General features: G+C 25.5%; 1 protein-coding gene across 2 annotated transcripts in view; it reads left to right on the top strand.

Annotated features, from left to right (window-relative positions):
- Positions 1-12,471, top strand: part of LOC111674888 (carbonic anhydrase-related protein 10) — a 176,154-nt gene that overhangs the window by 59,841 nt on the left and 103,842 nt on the right. Inside the window, exon 4 of one of the 2 annotated variants that reach the window (XM_046945767.1) lies at positions 9,714-9,736. The exons of the other annotated variant lie outside the window; for it this stretch is intronic. The gene's annotated coding sequence lies outside the window, so the exon portion shown is untranslated. The remainder of the gene's footprint in view (positions 1-9,713; positions 9,737-12,471) is intronic. 2 annotated transcript variants of the gene reach the window in all.

Raw genomic sequence — 12,471 nt, 5'->3', positions numbered from 1 at the left:
AGTTCAGTTGTAGTTCAGTTGTAGTTCAGTTCTAGTTCAGTTCTAGTTCAGTTCTAGTTCAGTTCTAGTTCAATTTTAGTTCAGTTCTAGTTCAGTTCTAGTTCAGTTCTAGTTCAGTTCTAGTTCAGTTCTAGTTCAGTTCTAGTTCAGTTCTAGTTCAGTTCTAGTTCAGTTCTAGTTCAGTTCTAGTTCAGTTCTAGTTCAGTTCTAGTTCAGTTCTAGTTCAGTTCTAGTTCAGTTCTAGTTCAGTTCTAGTTCAGTTCTAAATTTTTCCGAATCGTCTGTGAATAGTGTTTTTTCTGTTACTTAATATTCAATTTGTTGTTTTGGAGAATAGTTTTTGTTGTTTTGGTTTCCACCACACCGCACTTCCTCTTTCAGTTACATGATTTTAAGCTTTCTGTCTTAAAGTCATACAAATATTGTAAATGTATGTGTATTAAACCTATTTGTTTTGTGGATACATGTATTTTTTTTGTTTTGTTTGTTTTTAGCCATAAAAAGTCAAGAAGTTTTGTCCTTTTTTGCACTCTAAAATCTAAGTTCATTTTTGGTTTTTGCCTTTATATTTTTAAGCATCAAGGATTGTTTGTTAGGAGTTTCCATTTCAGTAAATCTCTTTAAAATTATTCATAGTGTTGGTTTAGTTGTTGCTCCTTCATCTTTTGTTGAACAATGACATAGAAAACCTTCTGCCATAAAAACTACTTTTATAAGCCAGAATATAGACAGAAAAAGTTCAAAACACTTTTCCTTATTGTGGTTTGTTGTGAAAACATCTTTGTGGGTTTAAAAAAACAATATGGTTTATAGTACTGTAAAGGTGTTTGACCAAAAAATATTTTCAAGTATTTGTTTTAGTTTTAGTTATGGATTATATTTTCATCTGTAATGTATATTGTTTTATAATCAAAAACTTTAAGTTAAAAGATAGTTCTTGAGAGGGGATTGTAGGAATAAAAATCATTAAGAAAGTTTAGTTTAAGTAGATTATGTTTTAAATATTTCTATAAAATGTTATTTCATAAATTACATTTTATACTTTAAAGGAACCCATTAAAATGTTCTTGCAATTTATCTAATAATTAGTTCTATTACAAATATTGCTTAACAAGCATCGATGATGAGGATGAAAAACCAATTGCTGGCAATTCAGCACTAATATTTTTAATTACAAAATTCCATTTTACTTTTTTCATTTCCTCACTTCAAAATCTCTTTGAAAAAAATGTTATAAGTATAATTGCTAGTTTTTTGATGGTAAATTAAGTGCAACACGAAACACTTGAAAATGCAACATAACACCATTTAAACTTTTTCTCCTCGACTAACATTAGCAACACTTTTTGTTGCCGTTGTTACTTCATTTAACCAGCAGAGCAACTCATTGAAAAAAGCTTAAAAAGTAAATGAAAAATAAAATGAAACTCTAATATTTTTTACTCCTATTTTTTATACGTTTTAATCAATTCTAGTACCAGAGAAGCAAAAAAGTACTTAGGACTTTTAAAAGGGTAACATTCATTCATTCATTCATTCATTCATTGGAGAAAAACTTAATGGCAAAAAACGGTAGGTATAAAGGATGCTATTGATGCAACAACTTTGCTTAAAAGTTTGTTTTCATTCTTTGCTTCAGCTTAGGGCAGCATAATTAAAAGTTGTGGTGCCATGACTCGAAAATAAGCGCCAAAAACACTTGTGGAGCAAATAATAATTAATTTAAATTGAATTACTTGGCAGCGATTACACACAAGTTGTTTTATTTTTGTTGCAACTTTCTAGTGTTATTATATTTTTAAGTGAAGAAATTATAAAAATTATTACGTAAAGTGGCAAAGATTTATTAGTATACGAAAGTTTTCATTGTGGAGTATTAAATCATATCGAAAGATTTTATTTTTTTTAAAGAAAGAATTATTTATATGATAAAGTAATAATGAAAAATGTTTAAACTTCTAGTTTTTAAAGATAGATTATCAAAAAAATAAAAAAAATTCCCCTAAATTATCTCTTTTGGAAACAGTTTTTATGAATTTTATTTTTTAAGAAAATTTTAAAATAATATATATTTTTTATCATTTTTGTTTTTATTTTTGTTCTATAAAATTGTGAATTTTCTTTCTGTAACAAATTTTTGATAATTTTTTTTCTATAGAAAAATGTTGACATTTTTTTAGAAAATTGATGATAAATTTTTCTCTTATAGTAAATTATTAAAAAATTTTCTCTTTATAGAAAATGTATGACAAATATTCTTCCTATAGAAAATTGTTTTCTTTCTATGGAATATTGTTAATACATTTTGTTTCAATAGAAAAATGTAGATAAATATTCTTTCCAAAGAAAATTATCCATAAATTTTTCTTTCTGTTGAAAATTGTCTATAGTAAATTTCTTTTGAATTTCTTTCTTTTTATAGAGAATTGTCGATAACTTTTCTTTTTATACAATAAAGTTGATAAATTTTCCTTCTATAAAAAATTGTCTTTAAATTTTCTTTCTGTAGAAGATTTTTTAAAAATGTTTAATAATTTGTCATCTTATAGAAAATTGTTTAAAAATTTTCTCTTTATTGAAACTTTCTTTCTATAGAAAAGTTACTATAAATTTTTTTTCAAAAAAAAAAATTTCGAAAAAAATATTTTTACGTCCAATTTTTAATGATTTTTTTTATGTAAAAAACTTTTCATATATTTTCTATTAGAATAGAGAATTTTCGATATATTTTTATATTTTTTTAGAGAATTTTTGACAAATTTTCGTTTTATAGAAAATGTTCGATTCTCTTTCACTCCATAGACAATTTTTAATCAATTTTATTTCTATAGAAAATTTTTTTGTATAAAAAATTTTCGATAAATTTTCTTTCGGTAAGCCATTATCGATCAATATTCTTTCTATAAAAGAATTTAATTTTATATTCATTTTATACAAAATTTTCGATCAATATTTTTTCTATGGAATTGCTTGAATTTATTTTTTTTTATTAAAAATTTAGAAATTTTCTTAAAAAAAAAATATTAAGTGAATATTTTTTAAATAATTTAATGAAACAATTTCCTGGATTTATAAGTCATCTTCCGTTCTCTATCAATTTTACTCTGTATAAATCTAAATTAGTTTTTTCTTATAATATCTAAAAAATATATGTTTTTATTACAGCAATTTAAAGAATTCTGTTTTATTGTTTTCAATATATCTTAAGTAGAAAAAAACTGAAAATCATTAAACCACAAATTCAATAGACTCATACTCATAAGCCATAAATGATCCACCACTAAATACGTTTTTTTTTCAATTATTAACTAAGGATTCTTAAATACCCAAACATATGTACACCAACAAATATATTGTATTATCCTAGATATAAACACTAACATACACTCATATATTTAGTTACTTAGATATACTTAAGTGTATTACCCTTGTGGCAATCACTTTGTCATCTTAAGCTGTTAATTCAATTCCACAAGAACAGCAACAATAACAACAACAGTAAAACGAGTACTTAAGCTGGTGCGGTTGAAAGTTGGTTACCATTTCTTGTTGTCGTTCTTGCTGGTTGTTAAGCTTAAGGAAAAATAGAGATAATACGCAGAGAAACAAAAACATTTTAATTTTGATTTGATGAAATGTTATTTTACTAATGGTATTAATTTTTATTCTAAATCGTTTTTGAGAAAAAGATTTACCAATTTTGTTTATTGTGGCAAGAAATGTTATCAAGGATATTAGACTGATTTAAGTAAATTTTTTTGTTGTATAAATAAATGATGAGATTTTGATAAGTATGAAAAAGAGTATTAGAAAATGATGTGTTGACAGAAATAAATAAAATGAATTGTTTTAGTTTGATACATGCAAAAGGTTTATTTACGATTATGCGAAATTTTTTCTTTAAAAGAGTTGAACAAGAAAAATTCATTGAAGATTTCAGATAAAAACAGAAAATTAAGAATAAATTTTCTACAAAAAGTAAATTTAAAAAAAATCTTATAGAAGAAGCAAATTTATCGATACAAGAATAATAACGGACATTTTATAAAGAGAAACTTTATCGAAATAAAGATAAAATTCTATATTTTTATTTTCTTTAAACAAAAAATTCATAAAAAAATTTCTATCATAAGAAAGTTTATCAAACATTTTCTATAACTAAAAAAATTTATATAACTTAAATTCAATGAAAATCTTATAGAAGAAGCAAATTTATCGATACAAGAACAAGAAAAATATTGGAATTTTTTAATAAGAAACTTTTTCGAAATAAAGATAAAATTCCATATTTTGATTTTTTTAAAGAAAAAATTCATAAAAATTTCTATAATAAGAAAGTTTATCAAACATTTTCTATAATAAAAAAAATTATCGATCATTTAGAAAAAAAAACTATATTCTAAAACTATATTAAGAGAAAATTTATCAGTAATTTCAAAAAAAAAAAATTAATTAAATATATTAATTAATGAAAATTTTCAATATAAAGAGAAATTTTTCGAAAATTTCCTATACAGAGAAAAATTATCCAAAATCTTCTGTAAATAGCAAATTTATCGACATTTTATATAAAGACATAAATTCTTCACAATTCCATAAAAAGAGAAAATTCATAAACAAATTTTTATATGAAGAGAAATCTTATTAAAAATTTTCTATTTTTAAAGAATCTATTAGCAATTTCCAAAAAAGGGAAACTTTATAGCATATTTACATAAAAAAGAGAAAATTTATCAAAATAGAAAATTTTCTATTAGAAGAAAATTCATTAAATATATACACATTTTATCAGTAATTTCTATAAAAAATTTTTTTAATAAAGGGAATATTTTCTTTAAGGAGAAAATTCTTCAAACATTTTTTTAAGAGAAAATTTATCGAAAATTTTTAGATAATTTTCTATAAATAGTATAAATATATTAATTTTCTGTAATAAGAAAATTTATAATACATTTTCTATAAAAAATTATCAAAAGTTTTCAAGAAGAATAAATTTTATACAAACAAGTAAGAGTGCTATATTCGGCTGTGCCGAATCTTATATACCCTTCACCATAGTGTATTTTAAACATAATTGATCTTACAGTCTTGTTAATAAAAACATTAAAAAAATTTGAGTCGATTTAAGCCGAATGTTTCGGCGGCGGCTCAAGCAACTAAATATAGTTCGGCGGCGGCTAAGCTCCGACTAGAAGCCGGTCGACTTCGACCTCTGATTCATTGCTGGTAAACATTGACGAGACGTAGATTTTGTTTTTGTTTATCGTAAAAAAAATTGTTTTCAAAAGCACTTGGGAAAAATTTGTGTTAGTTTTAAATTTCAAACTTACATTATTCGCATAAAATTTATTGTACAACAACTCACACTCTACTCTCATATAATTGAAAACGTTTTAAATACTATATTTGCAATACAAAAGGGAATATTATTTTATTTTAACAAAAAATGCAAATCATATTTTTTTGCTGTGTATTTTTTGTATGTTTGGATTCCAAACAAAACAAAAAAATACACAGCTGAATAAAACCAAATACATCTACACACACACATACATGTAAATCTTTTTCTATATTCAGTGTTGTTGTTGCTTTTATAACAATTTTTTGATGAAATTTTCAGAGTTTGTCTCGGATTTTTGTTCATATCTCCGTTATTTACCGACCGATTTTGCTGATTTTAAATAGCGATCTTCTCGAAAGCATGTCTAATAGAATTATTGAAGATTCGGATTTCGCCGATATCTGGGGTCCTCTAAAAACTGATTTCAACAGACAGACAGACAGACAGACAGACAGACAGACAGACGGACAGACAGACGGACATGGCTTAATCGACTCCGCTATCTATAAGGATCCAGAATATATATACTTTATAGGGTCGGAAAATTATATTATAGAAATTACAAACGGAATGACAAACTTATATATACCCTTCTCACGAAGGTGAAGGGTATAAAAAAGGAAAATTATTGGAAATTTTATATAAAAAAAGTAAAAATTTTTAGAAAATAGAAAATTTATCGAAAATTTCATTAAAATACAATTTATTGAATTTCTTTAAATTTATCAAAAAATTTCTAGATTATTTAAGCTGCTTCTTTCTTCATAACATATCTGAATATTAAAATGATAAAAAACCTATTTTAATTATTTTATTAGATTTTACCAGAAAGACGACAACTTGTTATGTGAACAGACATAATTGTCTGACAAATGAGTTAAGAGAAAAATATCAAGTGCTTTTAAATCTATTGGTTTAATTTGAAAACATTACGTTTTACTAGTTTTATGACATGTCTGTTTAAAATGCTGCTACAATATGTTGCATTTTTAGACGACTTTATATTTATTTTTTTCCAAAGACGTTTAAACATTTTTATTCCTTGTGTGATATGTATATGCCTGTAATCATGTGTGTATGTTTGTTGAAATAATAATATTTCCCTCACAACCATTTACAAACGATTTACCGAGATTTTTATGAAGTGTTGCCTGTCAGAGACATTTTATTAGAGCTATTAATTTAAGTGGCATTGACGTTGGACACTTTTCACATCCATACACAGAGTATAAAAAATATAATAAAAATAGAATAAAAAAAATCAACAAAAAAGTTAAATCTTTTTCTTTTTTTTGGTATTTTGTAGATGTGTTTGTAAACAGGGTAAACAAGGGATACACTGCGAGTTGAGCATAAAGGAACAATTCCATCTAAAACAATAAATACTTATATCCAAATATAGATACAAACTCCTACAATCCATATCTACAAACATTTGCTGTGATATAAAAACTCCTGCTACTGGAATAAAGGTTGACAGAAAAATAAAAAATAAATATGTTGGTAAAAATGACAGAATAAAAAAAATATATAATGTTTTTCCTCTCATAAGAGTAGTATGAGACTATTAAGCTTATCAAAAGTTAAATTGTTTAGAATGATGTTATAAGCTTATAGTAATGAGCTTATAACTGGACAATATACATCATTCTCAGGAGCAAACAGTCATTCACACACACACACATACTTGTATACATTTGCTTTGTCTAACTGATTTTACTTACCACCAGGCACTTCAATAGAGATCTTTTCATATAAAAATATTTTCAAAAGTAAGGGTAACACATGTTAGAACAATACATGACTAAATTAAGCTGTAAATATTTTTTTTAAGTTTTTTTTATTTTTATATATTTCAACAATATTTGTTGTTGTTTTTTTATTGTTTGTTCGTCTTTATAAAAGTAATGTTCTACATATGCTTGATGGAGACATAAAAGTGAGTAGAAGATTATGAATGTACGATTACAATAGTGTGTAATTATTTCATGATTAAACAGAGCATAAAATTTGTTGTATTTTATAATGTAAACACAAACAAAATGTTGTAAATACATTGAAAGTAAGGAGAAGAAGTTGTTTCTGTTTATTAACTATAAATAAGGATTAAATTTGCTACATTATTATGATGTTGCGTGTTCAATATACATATAATTAGACAGGCCTCAGGATCATGAAGAGTTATGTAGAGCCCTAGAATAAAAATTGCTGAAATTAACACTGAAAGGTATATTAATTCTTTAAAAACTTTATTGGAGTTTATGATTCTTTTAGGAAAATCCAAAACTAAATGATCCATTTAGTATTTGTTTTTTGTAATTCAGGCATAAATCATGTCTATTTTATTTTTGAAAATAACATGGTTCATAGTCTGCACTACTTAAGATCATGTTTCAACAATAATAAGGACTTAGTTGATATTAGAAGTTTTAAAAGAAATAATGATTTCAAATTTGTGTAAAATCCATTTTAGATAGAATAATGAAATAACTTGTAACTTAATACAAAAATGAGTTATTATTCTCCCAAAAAATAAGTAATTAGCTCCCATATTACTTGCCTACTTACGGTAAAGATTTTTATGGTATTCAAAATTCGGTCTTATTTAAATCATTAAACCGACAACTAAATGGTTGATTGACCAATGTGTCCAAATCTATAGACTGAAGTCACATTATTCAATAACAACAAGCGTAGTTGACTTACCTATTAACGCACTTTTAAAGACAATTACGTTCTAATTAGAAAGAAGTACTTATTAATAATATGTTATATAAATACTTTCTAACTCAATAGTCAGCTTCGGCGTGATGACATAGAAGCTGTATATGCTCTTCACGTGATTTATAGTGTCTGATTTATCTAATACTTTATTAAAAGCAAAATAAAAAATAATTATTTTACAAGTCTCTTTATATTAAGGAGTGAGATCGAAAAATTCTTAACACACGTTTTTCATTATATTTTTCAACCAAAGTATTATTTGATATTTTTTTGATCAAGTTACCTTTGAAAAACATGTCAGTTATTATGTGTAATGTCAATTATATTAATTTTTTTGTTAATCTGATTAACATGAGTGACCAGAAAAAAGTGCGTACTGAAATTATTAAATATTTTCAACTAAACCCAACTTGGTCTTACAAAAAGTTGGCATACAAAGGTCTGCCGTCAAACTGTTTCCAATGTTATTAAACAGTACCGGGAGAACTTGTCAGTTGATAGAAAACCTGGTTCAGGTAGAAGGAATGGTCCACATGATGTTTCTAAAGCCAAAAAAATAGAACGCATTTTCAAAGGAGCTCCCAACACATCCGGTAGGAAAGCAGCTCGGTTAGCTCAGTGCTCGGACTATTTGGTACGAAAAGTTAAAGCTAATGCAGGTTTAAAAACATATAAGGCTCAAAAAGTTCCTGACAGGAACGCTGCTAAAAATTTAGAGGCCAAAAACAGAGCACGGAAATTGAAGTCAAGTTTTATAAAAAAATATTCTTGCTGCATAATGGATGACGAAACGTATGTTCTGGCAGATTTTTCGCAACTTCCAGGTCAAAAGTTTTATGTTGCTGATGCTCGAGGGAATGTTGAAGAAAAGTTTAGGACACAAAAGCAGACAAAATTTCTCAGAAAGTTCTTGGTATGGCAAGCAATATGCAGTTGCGCAAAAGAAGCCAATCATTTGTTACAACGGGCTCTATAAATACCGAAATTTACATCAAGGAATGTTTACAAAAAAGGCTGCTTCCATTCATAAGACTTCATAATGTGTCCACTTATTTTTGGCCTGACTTGGCATCCTGTCACTATGGTAAACAAGCCCTTGAGTGGTACAAGAACAATAAAGTGGTATTTGTACCAAGAGAGGCAAATCCTCCAAACTGCCCGGAGCTAAGGCCAGTGGAGAGATATTGGGCTCTTGTTAAAAGAGAATTGAAGAGTACAAAAAAGGTGTCCAAAAATGTGGTAGATTTTAAACGGTGATGGACTACATGTTCGAGCAAAGTGACAGAAAGCACTATAAAAACGTAAATGGAAGGGTTTCCGAAAAGGGTTCAAAATTTCATCACTAGTGATTAAAACTATAAAAATATTTTTTTTTTTGTAAATTGTAATAATAATTTGAATCAAATAAAAAAAAATAAAGCTGTAAGTTTAGTGGTTTCTTTTTTATAAACATATATGTATGTTAAGAATTTTTCGATCTCACTCCTTAGATTTCTATTTGGAGTCTTGGAATTAACTGTATTACTACTAGTTTAAAAAATTAAAATCTATTATTTGTAAATTCAAATAGTTAAATATTTTTGTTATATGTATTTAATATTATTATTTTTTATAAAATCTTACTATAGGTACCTTTTTTGTTTTTCAGATATTTTTTACCATCTGCTAAAGGTAAGTTTTTTAACAGAGAATTCAATTTTTTCCTACTCTAATATTAATGTGCAATAATAATATTTTTTCTATTATTTGTTTTAAGTTCTTACTCTACAAATAGGCAAAATACACCGTCTACTAAAGAAAGTCGTGTATTCCTTTTTTAACTAAATACATAAAAGAGTTTCCTACATTTATATGTATGTAGCAACATCCGTTTCCTTAAAAAAATGTAGTAAAAACTTTGCTACATTTTTTTGTTTGCTTAAATAAATAATAAAATGTTTAAATGTGACTTATAAAACAAAACGGAGGATCTTATACATATTATTCTTTCGTATAAAATTTGTAAGTGGCAATTTAAAAGTTGCATGTTTTAGGATTATTTTTGCATTTAATACTTGCATCATTAACATGACCTTCAATAAAATATCCAAAAAATATTTTTATTCCTTAAAGACTTGTTTTTAAATTATTACTTTAAATTTATACTCTTGAACTTTTTTGCCTTGCTTTAAGTTAAGTCAAGAAACTCTGAACTAAAGTTTGCGATATTTTTTTTATTTTTATTATATAGTTTTATTTCGCTTTATTACTTGTACATGTCGTTCTAGTTACTTTCTTATTTGTTTATGATATAAAATATCTGCCTGCTTATATTTTTCATCTTTTTTGCCATTTTTTTTTGTTCATTGCCTTTAAAGACTCTCTAAACAAATTGAGTTCATAAAAATCTGTTGTAGACTTTTATATAGATTTTCATGTATTCATATGACACATACAAATATGCAAATATATTTACATACGTATATACATGTGTACATATTTTGTTACTATTACAGGCTTTATGACTTGATATTGTTTGTGTATGTATTTACACATACAAACATATGTATGCACATATACAGATACCGTTGTCTCGTACGTGCTTTTAACACACCTTCATTTTGTTTCCCTTTTTTAAGGAACACTACAATCTTAATTGGTTTATTTAAATTTATCATAGTAAACGTTATGTCTAGATTTAATTTTATGTGAAATTTAAATATTTAAAAAAATAAGCCATAAGCTAACAGTAACAATACTATATATTTTCATTAAAACGTAGAGTCTAAATCTAAATCTAATAAAAATGTTATCTAATGTGTTACAACATGAAAAAGAAATAAACTTTTGAAAACTTTAGTTATTTAAAAACTTAGCTCTCCTAAAATTCGTTGAAATCTTCTTAAAAACTACCCATTTTTTCTTTTAACTGTCTGTCTTCTTTCTTTTTTTGTAACACCAGCAGCAAATATTGTTGTTATTATAGTGACACAATTGAATAAATTTAATACAATTTTACGTTTTATTTTCTTCCCTGTGCTCCTTTTGAAAAATATATAATAAAAGAAAAATTTTACAATAAAATATGTTATATAATATTGTAAATATATACATTTACACTTATGTTTGTGCAAATATATTCTACATTTAGAGGTACAAAATAAAGTGCGAACGAAAAACGAAAAAAAAACTGAAGACTCTTTTATGCTTCAATAAAAATACAATTCGTTTCAATCAATTGTGGGTTAAAATTGTAAAAAATCATATATACATCTGTGTGTTTATAAATATATTTTTTACCGCCACAGGATAATTTACACATATAAAGGTGACAATTTTTATTACAATTTAAAAGTTTTTTTATTTGTTGTGAAAAAGAATTGAAATAAATATATAAATACCAGTAAAAATATGTTTTAAATAATAATAGACGGAAAGAGTAAAATTTTAAATGCTTACGGCAACTATTGGCTGTGGAAATCTTTTTCTTTCAACTTGTTAAAATATATGTTTATGTTTTAGGTTCTAGTTCAGCTCTAGTTTAGTTTAAGTTCAGTTCTGGTTCAAATTGTTTTATAGACAAACTGCAATTCATTTTTATTTAATAAAGAGAGTGAAAATGTTTGTAAACTACTCTATTTAACCTTAAATAAAAAAAATTAAGTTTCAATTTAATATAATCATTTGCTGTTTATTCAATTATATCGCAAACATGCTGAACTTCCTTAAATTGCATTTATTTTCTACATCAACATAAATTTTTGTATCTTCAATGTCAAGGAAAATAACTTTTGTTTTTACAAACATTATTTTCATTCTCTAGTCTGAATTCTATACAAAAATAATAAATAAGCGTTGTAAAATAGAAGTCAATGCTTCCAGAATAATTTGATGAATTATTCATCAATTTACATGTTATGGTCCAATTCCAAAGGGTCTTTTGCAATGTTTATATTTTTTATTTATACAATTTTACAGAGTATGAATGTCACATAGTACACACATACATAGGTATTTATGTGTATATGTTATTTTGAAAGTAAGAACTATATATTCGAATTGAAATTGTTGCAGTAAATACTTTAGATTCTTTTATATCGAGAATATGACTGCGGGTAGTAATGCAATCAATAAATGATAATACCGACAGACGAGCTCATAAACTAAAAATTAATATTTTAAAAATTGTAACAAAATACAAAGAATTTTTCAAATATTTGCATATATAATTTTTACAAAGAGATGTAATGGTTTTGTTGGCTTTATAAGGAAGACTAAATTCAAATTTGCAACTATAAACTATTTAATATAACTATACCAGACTATGACTAGACTATGACTAGACTATGACTAGACTATGACTAGACTACGACTAGACTATGACTAGACTATGACTAGACTATGACTAGACTATGACTAGACTATGA

This window comes from Lucilia cuprina, chromosome 3, assembly GCF_022045245.1.
Source record: "Lucilia cuprina isolate Lc7/37 chromosome 3, ASM2204524v1, whole genome shotgun sequence".
Lineage (NCBI taxonomy): Eukaryota > Metazoa > Arthropoda > Insecta > Diptera > Calliphoridae > Lucilia > Lucilia cuprina.
The sequence above is the reverse complement of the archived record's forward strand: the minus strand, read 5'-3'. Positions and strand labels throughout refer to the sequence as shown.